We start from the raw sequence: 15,297 nt of genomic DNA, 5'->3' as shown, positions 1-15,297 counted from the left end.
CTGAATGTCAGAGGTTGGTGAAGAAGACTAGAAGGGATTTGAAAAGGGAAAAGTATGACTTCTAGGCCATTAAGATTGTTTTTTTCAAATACTTGATATGATGAAAGAGATAGGGAAAAAAAACCTTCAATGGTTTTTAACACATAGAACTGAAAGACAAATATGTAATATAGAAATCTACGGAATGATTGGTCTAGATGAGCTTTCATGAAACCATTCAATTCTCATCATTTTCTGTCGACTCTTTGGGTTATATGCTATTCCACAATTTAAAATGAACTTAGCTTTTATAACTACAAACAAAATATCAAATTTTGGTATAAGTTATGAAATTTTGGATCCAAACCAGACTGTTTTGTCATGTATTTGGAACGACAGCCATGAGTTCTGAAAATATGTACCAGACCTGGAGTATTTTTATAACTATAGGATGATTCTGTTCTCTTGTGAGGTTGTATTTTTTGTTTGTTTGGGGTATTTTTAGTGTTTTATCCTTCCACATCTAGAATGTTCATCTTTGGTTTGTCCCATCTATGTCTCTGACATTCCTCTAGTATTGCTCTGACGTTTATTTTTTCCTATGTGAAGCGTGTTCCATCTCAGCAACCCCTTTCCCCCTGCAACTTGGCAGAACAGAACTCTTTTTTGTGTGTAAGCACTAAAGTTGTTACCAGCATCCACGCTAGTATCTGTTATCACAACACAGTGTATCTATTAATGTCTGTCTTCATTATTATGGGACTGCTTTCTTCAAGGGTAAAGTCTGTGTTTTCTTCATTTTCGTATCCTCCCTTCCCACGACAGTGACGTGGCCACCACTCCATACATTCTCCTGGAAGCGGGCAATGAATAGATGAGTGGCTCTCAACTGTTAATGCAGCTTTAAATGAGATGCATCTGTCTCCTTACCGAAAATCTAGAAAAAAAAAATATGTATTAACTTAGATTTCTTTTTCATAACTTATTGTTTATAAAGTCCTTAAAATACTCTGCTGTTCAGATGCTACGACAACAGCCGTATCACCCCATTTTAAAAGTAAGACCACTCAGGTTCACAGGAGGTTGTGTAAGTACCTAGAAGACAAGTCGAACATTCAGCCACAGCCACATGCTCCATAGTGCACACTGTTGAGGGAAATAGCAACCATGGGATAGTTCTGCAATTAACTCTTTGTAACATAAAGTTTAGGTAATTTCCTTTTTTCTTTTTTGATTCATTTTTCTTATGTATAAATAAGGGAAGTAGATAAGGTGACTCCTGAGTTCTCTTTTGCTCACCTACTCATTAGAAACTCTGCATCTGGGCACCACATCATCTGACCACGAGATGGCGCTGCAGCTTAACTCAGTGCCCCAGGCAGAAACCCCAGCAAGTGAGGAAAACCGCCCAGGGCGAGTCCCGACAGAAGTTTTCCAAAGACAGACATCCTATGATAGTGGAGAATTCTCCATGTCTCCCATTTCCAACGTGACTTCCTGAGTTTCCCGTATGGAGAAAGTGTTTTAGGATGCCAGCCATCCATAGGCGCAACAAAGAGGAACAGTCCCCTGGGGCCAGTGCTAAGAACACACCTGAATAAAGGAGCTCATTTAAATGACTAAAAACAGGGGCGCCTGCGTGGCTCCATGGGTTGGGCATGGGCTCTTCATTTCCGATCAGATCCTTATCCCAGGGTCCCCAAGTCAGGCTCCCCGCTGAGCGTGGGCCTGCTTGGGACTCTCAATCTCTCTCTCTCTCTCTCTCTCTCTCTCTCTAGTAAAAAAATTAAACAACTAAAAACAAAGTATAACATCCATGTCGGGGCAACCTTCCCAACTGTAAAAAATGCCGAGGTAAAGACTGTGGGTCCTCATCAGACTCTGAGCTGGGTTTTTTTCCATTGTTGAAGTCCCAATAAATATATACAGAGTGAATAAATGTACTAAGCATCTACTAGGAGGAAATGGAGTGAGGCAGGTAGGGAAGAGGAAGTCACTTTCACAATCAGACTCATGTACGTAATGCACACTCACTGAGCACTTTCCACGTGCCAGGCTCTGTGCTTGTTCTCAGGGAAATAGCGCGATAATGCAATGGTTACCATTGCTTACTTACTGCTAAATGCCGGGGACTGTGCTCAGCCCTCTAATATTTCACTTGTTAAATCCTTAGGATAACACATACTAAGGGTTATTATCCCCTTATATCGATAATGAAAAGGAAGGGCAGAGAAATTAATCAAACTTGCTAAGGTCACTACCAAAGTCAATGACTCCTGTTTTTGCAATACTAGAAAGACAAGGAGCCCACTGATGATTGAGTGGGGGGGGCATGCCAACAAATAAAACAGCGACTCTTTTAGAGAACAGCTAGAAGTGCCGTTGGACACTTTCAGATCACTGATTCTTTGCCTTGATTCTTGAAATTCACTTCCACTGGCTCAGAATAGGGAAAAGATAGATTTCTGATTTGTCTCACAGTAGCTGTTGTCTACTAATTCCCTCATGGCTGTGGGGTCTTCATCTGGCTTTCTTCATGATCCTTAATACAGGAAATTTTATTACCTCAGTATTTCAATCATTGCTACTGAACTTGTACCCTGGAAGATACTAGTTCATTGGCAAGACTTCTTCAACGTATGCAGAAGCTAGAGAAAAGGCAAAGAGAGAAGTTCTCAGGGTGATGTTGTAAGATTGATTCCTTCATCTAGGCTTGATTTGGATATGTGCTCATTTTTAAAAGTTTATATTCCTTCTACCAAATTATACAGGTTATTTGTAAGTCTGGCTTCAATTCGAGTACTTTATTTTGTTGAGATTACGTATGTTCCTGTTTTCCTAAACTAGTGGGCACATTTCTGGAAACAAAGAAGGAAGAAAACAAGGAGTGATCTTTTATTCCCCTGGCTTATAATCTAAAACTGACCAAGAGTCCCATAACATGAAACATTAAAGAACTAAAAGCACAATACATTTTTTTTTTATGACAAGCTAAAAAAAAAAAAAAATGGAGGAAAACTCTAATCTAATCAAAATCCAATCAAACAGCCTCCTCCCAACAAAGGCTGGCACTTTGTGTATACAAACCGGTAGCAGAGATGTCATTAAGAGTTAGGCCTTTCTCATCAAGGCTAATCCTTTCAAAATAACCTCAGAAGTACGGAGCACTGACTGCGAGACAGACGTTGGGCAGCATACAGAGCCAGTGTCTAGGAGACCAGTTATCCTCCAAGATTGTAAATTTGCCATTGTGGTTTTGCTTGCTGACTTGAAGCCTACTGTGGAAGAGACTGCCAATGATCTCTCAGTTTCTTCTGCCTTTATTCCTCTTCAGAACAAACGCCCTTAATTTCAAGTGAAGCCTTGTGACTGAATTCCCCAACCCCCAATGGAATATGAGTGCAAGTAATAACTTCCATATCACCCTCTCAGATGCAAGGCTCGAAGACAAGTGTTGATAGCAGCTGTCCCCAACCCTCGACAACTCATCTCAGGTTATGAAGGGGACCTATATACCCTTGCTTTATAGCACCTGCTGCATTTAAAAGTTACTTTTGCTGCAACAACTAGCTAAGACAAAAATTTGCGCCTGGACGTTAATCATTATTACGATAAAAAAGGCTGAGGCAACTGGTTGGCAGTCAGGCGGTGAATGGCAAACGCATAGGTATTGCAGCCTGGAGTCCTGGGGACCCTGAATGTGCTGTGACAGGTCATTTGGTAAAAGTGCTGCCTGTGACGGAAGGCAGACCACAGCATGTAGCTAACTCTAGGGGGACAGTTAAAGGAAAAGTGACTTGTCCAAGTTCATATGATTAGACTAGAACTTAAGTCTCCGGTTCATTGTTCATTAATTATAATACAAAAAGAAGTGCCCTGATCCCCCACAGCAAAGGTCTCTAATTTATGCTCTTCTAAAGGGTGTTTAGCTCCACTTCTGCCAAACCAAAATGTATTTCCATAGGATATGCAAATATTATAGCGTTGTCTATGGGATGAATATTTTGTGCCTTTGTGTGCATCATAAATATAAAGATACATTTCTTTGGGGGTGTTAATAGATAAAATTGGGCTCAACACTTCTCACTCTTGACATTCTGTTACTTATTAACTAATAGTGATCTAAAATAGAGCTGGACAATGATCCATGTAAGGACCCTTGCTCCCCCAACCTCCACCAAGGTCACTCTATCCCTCTCCCCTTGCCCCTGCCATCAGTCAACAGTCAGGAATATTTAATCACGGTGCTGTTTCACACTAAGCCTCAACTTATTCTCAAAATCTTCAACCCGTCCTCCAGACAGCTGTACTTCCTAACAGAATCATCATAGACAGGCTAGGAGATTTAACCTGCTTGGTTTATGGTGGGTCCAGGAATATTTACATTTAGTACGTACACTTTTAAGATGCAAGTGACTCTAAAGTTAAAAATTTGCAGCATGCAAGAAGGCAGGTGTGAAAGGAACAACCTCATGATCTTTGCAAAGTGAGCCAGGGACTTCTCTACCTCTTCCTCCTGACAAGGACTGGTCTGTGTTTGATTTCCCACGAGTGCCATCTATTTGAGTTCCAAGAGTCTGAGACTGCACAGCACTTTTCTAGGACCAGAAAGCCCTTAAACACTTTCATTTCAGCCACCTACAGCAATATCCATGCTCCAATCTGGTAAGCCATGAGATTTGAGAGCAAGCATTCGAGGATGACTCCCATATACGATTTTGTAATTGTTCTCAGCGAGCGTTAGTTGCCGCAAAGTATGGCATTCCACGGCTACAACTCCCTCTTCCACCCTGGAAAATGCATCTTTGAAAAGCAAGGAGCCATCGTCATTCTTTGCATTTTACCTTGGCATTTTGGCCTTTACCTTGGAATTTCTTCCCACTCTTGTTATTCCAGCGTTTCACTGTGATTATGGGCTGTTAATGCCATTATTTTGTTATTTCAAAGGAAAGAATGTTCTATTGCTTTTTGGGGAATATTCAGCCACCCGTCTACAATTAGTGTTTTCAAGTGTATGCCAGGTTCTATTTTTCCTTTTCCTTTTAAATTGCAAGACTCCAAGTCAGTATTCCAAAATCACTTTTTGTTTGTCTTAAGATTACTATGTCGGCAGCTTTGTCACAATTATTTAAGTAACTAATCGAGAATTGATTCCCCCCCCAATATATTAAAATATCATGAGATCAAATTTATACTAGGAAATATGTGAAACTGACACAAGCTAGAATGACACGGTCTGAAGAAATCTTTTTGAAAATGATTGGATTTTACATTCTGGATAGATTTAAATGCTAAATAGAGTATTTAAAACACAATCCTAGATGCCTTTTACTGGAATACGATAGCTAGAAAAACAGGGAAGAAACACATTAGATTTGATTCAGTTTGGTTTTGTGATTTTGATTAATTCAAGAATTATGGATTGTTACCTATATGTTATGCCACGTAGCACAAAAAAGAAAATGTCAGATATACATATGGATTGAAACCTTTATAAAATGGATGGCCCAGACCCCAAGGTAAGCAGTTACCTAGACAAGGTACGCCAAGAGCCAAGAGTCTCTAGCCAAGTTCTCCAGAACTGGCTGCCACCAGAATTTTTATGAGAGGGGCAGCAGTTAATCCTGACGACGTGGTATTAGATGCAAAGGTTCTGTCGGGGAAACTCATTTATCTTTTATTTATGCAACTCACAGTTCTATTGAGAATGCTAAAATCTGTATATACGGTATGCTTTTTAAATTAGGCTTCAACTAATAAATCAATGGCTAGCTTTCATATAAATGTAAAGAGGACCAAAAAAATGATTTAAGGTACCTGGATCCATAACTATTTTATGATCTTCAGGCATCAGTTGAATTACCTCTCATTACTCACCGGCAAAATGGGGAAGTTGGGTTATTTCTATGGTCTGAGAGTGGTTTAGTAAAGACAGCAGAGAGCATTCTGTTCAGACAAGCTTAGGTTACAATCTCAGCTCTGCTGCCTTTTCTACCTGGTACTTCTGTCTTTTTTTTTTTTTTTTTTTTTTTTTTGATAAGTAAATTGAAAGTAGAAATATCTACCTCCTGGAATTGTGAGAATTAGATGAGCTGGTAGACATAAAGTCACCAACAGGCAGGAAATGGTGGCAGCTTTATTACCGCAGGTTGAATGTTGCACGTCTGTCTCCAAATGCCCTCTCTCAACTCTGTTCCAACACCACAATCCTATGACTTAATCCTCCACTCCAACTGGACCTTTCTTCGGTCTATAAAGGGCGAGGTGATACCTAGGAATCCAGCTCAAAAAACAGCTGGGAAATACATAGTAGGATAGCACAGAATGAGATCTATGTTTGAGAAAAGTATCTCCTATTCTCCTTCCTCAATGGTGTCGATAGTAATGATTCCATCCACCCATCCATTCATACATTCAATAAGCATCGATTAAGCTTTGACTATGTGCCTGGTCCTTGTCCATGTTCCTTGACCTACCTCTTTCCCAAGCCAGTGTAGACTAAAATTCTGTTTATGAGTGAAAGTGGTGAATGTTCTGGCACCAATTGTTATGTACTTGTGATTTTTCTCATTTCTAAGGCAGCTTTTCTTTATTTACCTCCAGACTATTACATGGCATATGGTTTGGTTTGGGGATATTTTCTTCACACCTTCCTAATTAGATCAATTTTATCTTCAAACTCTCTGCTTAGAATATATTCCAAGACTGTATTCTGGTCCCTTGCATTTGTAAAATTGAAAAGAAATCTATTCAAGTTTCTGTGATTTTTTTTTCTACCAGTCAAATCTTACACCCATTTACACTTGTTTTGAAATGTGCTGACACATAATGGGAATTCCAAAGTTCCCAATATGGGGGGAATTGCCATTTGAAAAAAAAAAAGATCTATGCAATACTTTCATAAGCCATGTATAAAGTATTGTGTGTAAGGCAGTGGGGTAGTGATGAGACATCGATCTAACCCCAGATACATCAGTGATGTGTTATGAAAGGAGACGTGACTGTTCTGGCCCTCAGTTTCTATGTCTTGAAAACTGGGAAATAATATCTTATTTCTCAAAGAGAGTACTATGAAAAATAACATTATATGTGTGATAGAACCTTGACAATTACAAAGTCCCTTATGAGAAGTATCTACAATTATTATCTCACCTGAATCAGGCTAGAGCATTAAAGTTGGTCTGAATTTGAGCACTGGAGAAAATGACTTGGAACAGATTGGGGTTATTAGTGAATCAAAATAGAAAAGAAAAATCACATAGGAGAAATGCATGGTCAGTGATGCCAGGGGGCCTGATCCAGGGTCCCTCCATTTGCCCTCACAGAAAGGTACCCTGTGCTACAAAGCTAGAATCAGTAGTGCTCCTTGGGTGGGGAATCTACTAGAACAGAACACCCTAGAAACACAGGATTCTTGACTTTTATATACTTTTGCATGGAGGGATGGAGAAGGGGAGGTTGTACACATTAGGACTCGATGGTCAGCCTTATTTCTGTAAAAGGAAATTCTTGCCATGCCATCAGTGCCTGCCTTCACAAACCATTTCTTTCTGTGCTTTTGGGTCTTCTCGAAGTGTATCATCTGGCCAACTTTATCGGATCAGCGTGTCCCCAAGGGTCTTCAGAAAAAACATAAAATTCAGGCATGCAGGCAACTGACCAGTAAACGTGAGGCATAGCAAATAGACCCAAACCCAGGTCTGACTCTGGGGTAAAACAGGTTACGGTAGAGTTCTCATTCATTCATTCATTCATTCATATTTGATTCATATATTTACCTTAGATTCCTCCAACTCCTCAGTCATGCACTACTCTGAACAGACTCTCCTTGCCCCAATTCCTTACTCTGCCCCAGATTGAGTCCATCCCATCTGCTTCAGGGACCACGTAAATACCCACCGTTCACAGTGTGCGTGGCAGGAGTCTACCTTCCCTCTCCTCCCTCTCCTTGGAGTGTGGTTTGTCTTCCCATCTCACAGGCATCTGATCTTTGAGATCACCCTTTCATGGTATCTAATACATCGGTCTTTATGAAATGCAAAGCAGTAGGTTTTAAGAGAAAGATTGCTGATTTCAGAATCACACAGACCTGAGAATGAATCGATCATGGTCCCATCGCTTGCTTGCTGGGAGACTTTGCGTAACTGATTTAAGGTAAATCATTGTCTCCTCACTCTTAGAACAGATATGGTGAATCCTAGCTTCGAGGCTGGGTGTGAGCACGCAATGTAAATCTTATATGAAATGAGCACAGTAGGTTTTCAACAAATGTGCATCTCTCCATTTGCCACAATCTGCAAAGTTGACAATTTCAGGAACAGGACTATGAGGAATAATTTAGATCTAAGAAACTTGTGCACCTAAGGGTTACCTGTGATTTTGGCAACTCCTTGTCCAACCACCTTCATTTCTCTGCAAACTATGATCCAAACCCCTAGCAATCAAAATGGAGATACAATATTTCATATGCCATATTTTCCAAACATCGGTTTTAACAAAGTTTTCAATTGATGTTTATTTCTTATAAAATATATCTCAAATATATTCACAGTTGACCACCAGTTAGAAGGTAGAATATGCTTTTAGCTTAATTTTTAAATAGTTTTATATCTAGGAGTTTCAATTTATGTTAGATATTTTAGTTTATATTAGATCTTTCTTAGATATTTTTCTTTTTCTTTGTTCTTTCTGAGTGTACCGTGTAGGTAAGAATATATTCACAGTAATGAAAAATATTCAGAGTGACTTTTTTTTCTTTTTCTTTTTAACATTTCTGTTTCATATGTTTACACTGCTTTGTCTGTTAGTCTTTGTCAGCACTGAGCATGATTTATAGTTGCAAGCACTTTCTTTGTGGAAAACTGAAATTCTTCCTGTGCCTAGAAAATGTGTGCGTGTTCTTGAAGACAGTACAAAAGAGAAGCACCTTTAAGGCATACTGAGATTCTTTTATAGAACCCTAGAAGTCAGAATCATTATATTGTTCTGCAGTTTATACCCCAGGGGAGGGGGGTGTTTCCACTTCTGGGAAATGTGTGGTATTCTTAAGGATTCCATGGGACTTGTGGGGAGGGGAGGTGCAAATGGGTCTCCAAAAACCACCAGGATCCGTCATGACTTACTTTCCCCCTAGGTTTATTACTATTCCCCCTTACTATTCTAGGCCTTTGCTGATTAAATGATTTATTACCGAATTGAGGGGTTTTTACAACATATTTATCAGTTAATAGTAAAACGCGCCTCAGGCTTTGAATACAAGTAAGCCCTCAAGACTGTCTATAATTCAGTTATGTGACAATCTGAAGATTTGATAAGGACCTAATAAGACATGAGAGGTTGGTGCATTTTTGGGAAATGTCCAGAAATGGGTTAAAAAACACTTGAAACAGAGAGGTGACGTATATATTTCAAACAAGCCTAATAGAGCAATAAGATAAAAAAATATTTGGAGAAACTGTAGACAAGAGAAAACAACCATCCCAACAAAAACAGCATAATAGAAAACTCGTTGCAACATTGTATCCCCCAATGTTAAGATAAAAACTTTGATTGCAACGTAATCTGTGTTTAATTCACTGTAAACAGAAAGAAAAAAATAAAAGGAAGACAAATACCTGTTTATACTCATCCCCACGAGGCACCATTAAAGTTCATTCTAATTCTGTGAAATATCAATATCTTTCAGGAAAATTCAACCTTTTGTGACTTGTGCCAACTAAACATCAGAAATCTTCCAAGAATCTAAGATGTTTCCAATTCCACTATTTATTGGGCTTTTTGTCATATAGATGGGTACTGCAGAAGTTGGCATCGAGTTATATTTAGTGATGGAAATATTCTATAATATGGGAAGAATGTATTATTTTTCTTGATCCATGAATTCCCCTGAAGACTTGAATTGTCTGTAATAAAAAAGCAGAGAAAATGCTTGGGCATGCAGAATCCAAAATAACTATTTTTCATACAGAAACATATATCCTTGCAACGTGGTGGATGAGAAGAAAACACAATTCTAGGTGTGATTTATTTCTTATATTCAGAATGCTGAATTCTACCTGAATTACATTTATTTACAGACCACTGAAATATTTTTATTTATAATTTTGTGGGTTAAGCCACATGATTCAGTATCCTAAGCTATACTTTGCAAGTGAAGCTAATATAAACACTCATCTTTGCCAATGTAGGATGGTCAGGGTCAAGCTGACCTGAAGGCCATGTATTAGTGGTATCACTAATGTAAATATTTAGGGCCATTCCGTTTTATAAATATTCCATGGATGTTTGAAAACCAGCAGACTTGGGGGGGGCCTGGGTAGCTCAGTCAGTTAAGCGTCTGACTTCGGCTCAGGTCACGATCTCACGGTTTGTGACTTTGAGCCCCGCATCCGGCTCTGTGCGGACAGCTCAGAGCCTGGAGCCTGCTTCAGATTCTGTGTCCCTCTCACTCTGCCCCTCCCCACTCATGCTCTGTCTCTCTGGCTCTCTCTCTCTCAAGAATAAATAAACATTACAAAAAAAAAATTTGAAAACCAGTAGATCGGGGTCTCCTAAGATTTTGTATGCACTGTTTATCTCCTTATATCAAGTTTGTCTAAATAACGTTTATACAGTGAAATTGTAAAGGTTCTGTAGACAATTTGCCCATTTCTAGAGAAGATGTAACTCCTTTACCATCTGGGTTAGGAATCCCCAGTGTTTTTTTATGAGTTTGCTACCAAAAGGTACTTTAAATCAGCTACTTGTTATTCTGAGTGTCTTAAATGGAAGGTTCCTTAGAAAAATGTGTTCTTCATAAAAGAAACCCAGACACATAATCCTAACCATTTTTTTTTATTATTTTGTTGGCTTTATCTCTGACTGGAGATTTGCTTTGCTACACCTAACCTTTTCTTGATCTTCTCCTCTTCTCCTTAAACTCCTGACCATGGAGGAAGAAGAATTACATGCCTTGTCACAGAAAATAAGAAAGGTCCATCTACTAATTTTTAAATCAGTCTGAATTAAACTGCAAGGATGCTTTTACAACTGGAAATATACAACTGTCTTAGGTTAAGGCCCACACAGAACCAATGAACTATTTGACATGGCACAAAAACAGAGCAAAGGAAATTTAGGTCAGCATTTTGGTAAAAACCTAATATTACCAAAATAGTGTTTATAAATTGTTGTGTTACCTTTGCAGGTGAGGGTTGCTTGCATAAACATACTTCTCCCTTGCTTAACTAATGTAAATAACAGGCATGTCGTATTTCCTCTTTTCTCTGAAAAACACCAAGAACAAAATACTGCAAGAACTCTCATAAATAGAAAAAGGCTGAAAGTGTATTGCAGAGGACAACTTTATAAGGCAGGAATTCTTGACAATGTATTTTACCACTTAGGGTTTACAGTAAATTAACAGAAATAAATACATACAAATTTTATTTTTCAATTTGTTCTTGTAATGACAAGTATTGCTAACAATTCTAAGTTGGCTCCGAGGAAAACTTTATAAACATACAGCTTTTATCTGTCTTTCTTATGTTCAAATTCAAAAGGTCTTTCCTTTTATCCTTCTCATATTTTTGAGTGGATGATGAGAAATTGAAATATAAGCCCTCTTGAAATGTTATGGATTGAACCTGAACGGATCAGAGCTCTACCTGTGACTGCCCAAAGATTAGAGGCATGTTGAAATTCATGAGGTGTATGTGAAAAGCCATTGATGATGGGTGATGGGGTTTTGGAGTGATGATGGGGTTTGGAATTGACGGCCCAGAAAGAATTCTTGAAGACGTCTTTGGTGCAAAAAGGTGATTTCATTAAAGTACAGGGACAGGAACCGTGGGCAGGAACAGCTGCCCTGGGGTTGTGAAGAGTGACTGATTATATATCTACAGGTTGGGAATGGGGGGGTTGGTTAGGGACAGCGTACGTCTCTAAGGAATTGTGGAAGCAAGGTTTCCAGACCTTGAGGCTAGCTGTTGTTAGAAAAATGTCATTTATTACTGTTTTTTTTTAATGTTTCTTTTTATTTATGTTTGAAAGACAGAGAGAGAGAGAGAGAGAGAGAGAGAGAGAGAGAGCGCAAGCAGGGGAGGGACAGAGAGAGAGGGAGACAGAATCTGAAGCAGGCTCCAGGCTCTGAGCTGTCAGCACAGAGCCCGATGCAGGGCTTTAACTCGAAAACCACGAGATCATGAGCTGAGCTGAGGAGGCTGAACTGACTGAGCCACCCAGGCACTCCCACTGTTAGTAAGACCTTAGTCATGAGCTCCTTCAGATGTATATCAGGGGCCATATGCTTGGAGTATAATATAATGCCAAAGTATACTTGAGGGGTAAAGATAAAGGAGGTTTGCAAAGGAATTTTTACGTGTTTAAAGAGATTTACAGGATCCTGGCGGGGCAGGATAATGTTAAGCCAAGATTCCCTTGTGCCCCTGGCATAGTGTCATCATCAAGGCAGCTGAGCACTTAGAGAAAGGTCACTATGCTTGATTCAAGGACTTGTCAATGGACTGTAGGCGGTAAGGGAATTTAATTTTTCATTTGCCTTTGTTTCCGCCTCACCATTGCAAGCACTTAAACACCCTTACATCTTGATGAGGGTGATATTAGAGCTCCAGGAAACAGAGTCTATAGGTTTCCGGAGATTAGGCTATGGATAAGATTGCCTTTTTCTTGCAGTTTACTAAGTTATTCGTAAACTGAAGGAGACTCTTGTCCTGCATGACTTTGATCTCTATCAGTCAACCATTTGTTTCTTTCCTTTCCTTTGTTCTTGGGCAGCCAGGAGTGTCCAAGGAATATCACATATATCCCACCTGGGGGAGGGGGAGGGGTGTTGTCAGCTTGTATTTTGCCTTCAGCTTGCCTTATGATCCCTCATCAATGTATACTTGAAGAAAATCACAATTCTAAAAAGAATTTACTTTGCAAAGAGGTTGTTGAATTTAAAGACAAGTGAGGTACATTCGATAGAAAGTAGCCAGTCAGGTGCCCAAATTTTCTATCCTAGCACATCGCCATCAACCTCTAATTTCCTTCTTTGTTTAATTCTTCTTCGTAGCATTTATTACCACTTAATGTACGTTTTGTTCTCTGGTGTATCCTCAATGCTTACAGCAGTTTCTGGAACACTACTGTTGCTCAAGTTACACATGCTGAATGGACAAATAATTGAAATTATTATATCTATTATCCAGTGAATTTAGTGCGTTTCAAATGTTATAATGATACCTGTTAAATATGTCATTAGAATAAATAGAATAAGATGGTTTTGAAGGATATTTGATCCAGGCTTTAAAAAGTCCCCCACATTTTTTTTTTTGAAGCTTTCTTTCTCCAAAAAGACAATAGCTTCCTGTTAATTGTAGAGTTCGTTCTTATTGTGTAGTCCAAAAAAATTACTGATTTAGAGAATTGTGATAAACTTTTCTATATTAATAGTGCATTTCACCAGAGGTTTATGATGTATTTTGATATTCTGGTTACAATTTCCACTTCATTTCAGAACCCATTGTTGTTTGGGGGCGTACTGTGTTTCACATCCAGTGGGCCACTCAAAGCAACCCTGCTGCCCAAGAGCCGTTCGGTCTCATGGAGATTTTGACCGACTAACCTTGAGTTGGTCTTCTGATCGTCCCTACACATTTGATTGTAGGTGACACCAGTTGCCATGCATAGGGAACTCCTCAATACTTATGGCTTCCCTGGAATCAGACACATAGCATAACGAAGACGAACAGCGAGTACTCTAGTCACAGTCTAATTATTGACCTCTTGCTGTGTAGTCACATCAAGTAATATATTTTAGGCCCTGGAGTACAACTTATGGTACAAACTTTTCACAAAATTTTGGATGAATTAACCTTCCTTCACTTTTTCAGCACCTTGCATAAGCCCTCTTAATTCGCACCTGTCCCAACACCAAAACAAAACAAAACAAAACAAAACAAAACAAAACAAAAGCACGGTCCATAAAAGAACAGATTGAGCAACTGCTTTTCATTAAAATTAAAGACATCTACTCTTCATAAGATGCTGTTGAGAAAATGAAAAGGCAAGTTACAGTCAGGGAGAGAATATTTGCAAAGCACTTATGTGCATATGATATGCTTCATGATACATGATAAAGGATACGTCTTCAGAAGATACACAGCAATCCTCCAGTATCCACAGTTTCACTTTGTACCAGTCAATGGTGATCCTGATGGTGATGATCCTTCTTCTCACCTGTTGTCAGAAGGTCAATAGTAGCCTGCACCATGTCATAGTGCCCGCGTCACTCACCTCACTTCATCGCATCACGTAGGTATTTTATTGTCTCACATCGTCACAAGAAGGGTGAATAAAGTACAATAAGATATTTTGAGGGAAAGAGACCACATTCACATAACTTTTATTGGAGTATGTTGCTAAAATTGTCCTGTGTTATTATTGGTTATTGTTGTTAATCTCTTACTGCATATAATTTATAAATTTGTCATAGATACTACTGTAGAGGAAAAAAAAACAGTATATATAGGGTTTGGGAGTATCCACAGTTTCAGGCATCCACAGAGGTCTTGGAACATATTCCCTGTGGATAAGGGGAATTGTAAAGAACTGAAATGAACTCTTACAACGATAATAAACAATAAGGGGAATTGTAAAGAACTGAAATGAACTCTTACAATGATAATAAACAATCCAACTAAAAATGGACAAAATATTTGAATAAATCACTAAAACATGTACTGATGACAAAGGAACACGCTTAAAAGATACTCACCATCACTAGTTAGTTTGGAGATAACAAATTAACGAGATACCACAATGAGCTAACAATATATCCCTAAAAAAAAAAAAAAAAAAAAAAAAGACCTGCTATACTAAGTGTTAGCAAAGTTCTTGGGGGATTCGAAATGTCATACACTCATGTTAGGAATGCAAAACTATTATAACCACTTTGGAAAATATTTTGAAGTTTCTTAAATAGTTAAACATAAACTCAGCTATTCTACTCCTAGTTACTTACTCAAGAAGAATGAAAGCTATGTCTTTAGAAACACTTTTACGTAAACATTACTATCAGCTCTATTTTTAATAGCTACAAACATTCCACATGTTCAGCAGATAAATGGATAAACAAGTTGTGTGTTATAAAATAGAGGGTTAGTCTATAGTGAAAAGGAATTTGTACTACAACATGGAGAATGTAAATGTCAATAGAATAACTATGCTAAATTAAAGAAGCCGTGTAAAATAAGACAGTATTGTTCTATCTATTTTAGCAAATGACATTTAACATATAGTGGAAGAAAGCAAATGAGTGGTCGTCTTGTGTGAAAG

General features: G+C 38.6%; 2 long non-coding RNA genes across 2 annotated transcripts in view; one reads left to right on the top strand and one right to left on the bottom strand.

Moving 5' to 3' along the window:
* LOC122472475 overlaps positions 1-15,297 on the top strand; it is a 398,762-nt gene that overhangs the window by 335,323 nt on the left and 48,142 nt on the right. The window lies entirely within an intron of this gene.
* On the bottom strand, positions 9,727-14,598 carry LOC122472476. Its single transcript, XR_006294450.1, has 3 exons — positions 13,586-14,598; positions 11,157-11,243; positions 9,727-9,881 (listed from the first exon to the last, which is right to left on the bottom strand). It is a non-coding gene; the product is annotated as an uncharacterized LOC122472476 (long non-coding RNA).

The sequence above is a fragment of the Prionailurus bengalensis genome, chromosome B4 (genome assembly GCF_016509475.1).
Source record: "Prionailurus bengalensis isolate Pbe53 chromosome B4, Fcat_Pben_1.1_paternal_pri, whole genome shotgun sequence".
Classification (NCBI taxonomy): domain Eukaryota; kingdom Metazoa; phylum Chordata; class Mammalia; order Carnivora; family Felidae; genus Prionailurus; species Prionailurus bengalensis.
Note: the sequence above shows the minus strand (reverse complement) of the source record. Positions and strands in the feature narration are given on the sequence as shown.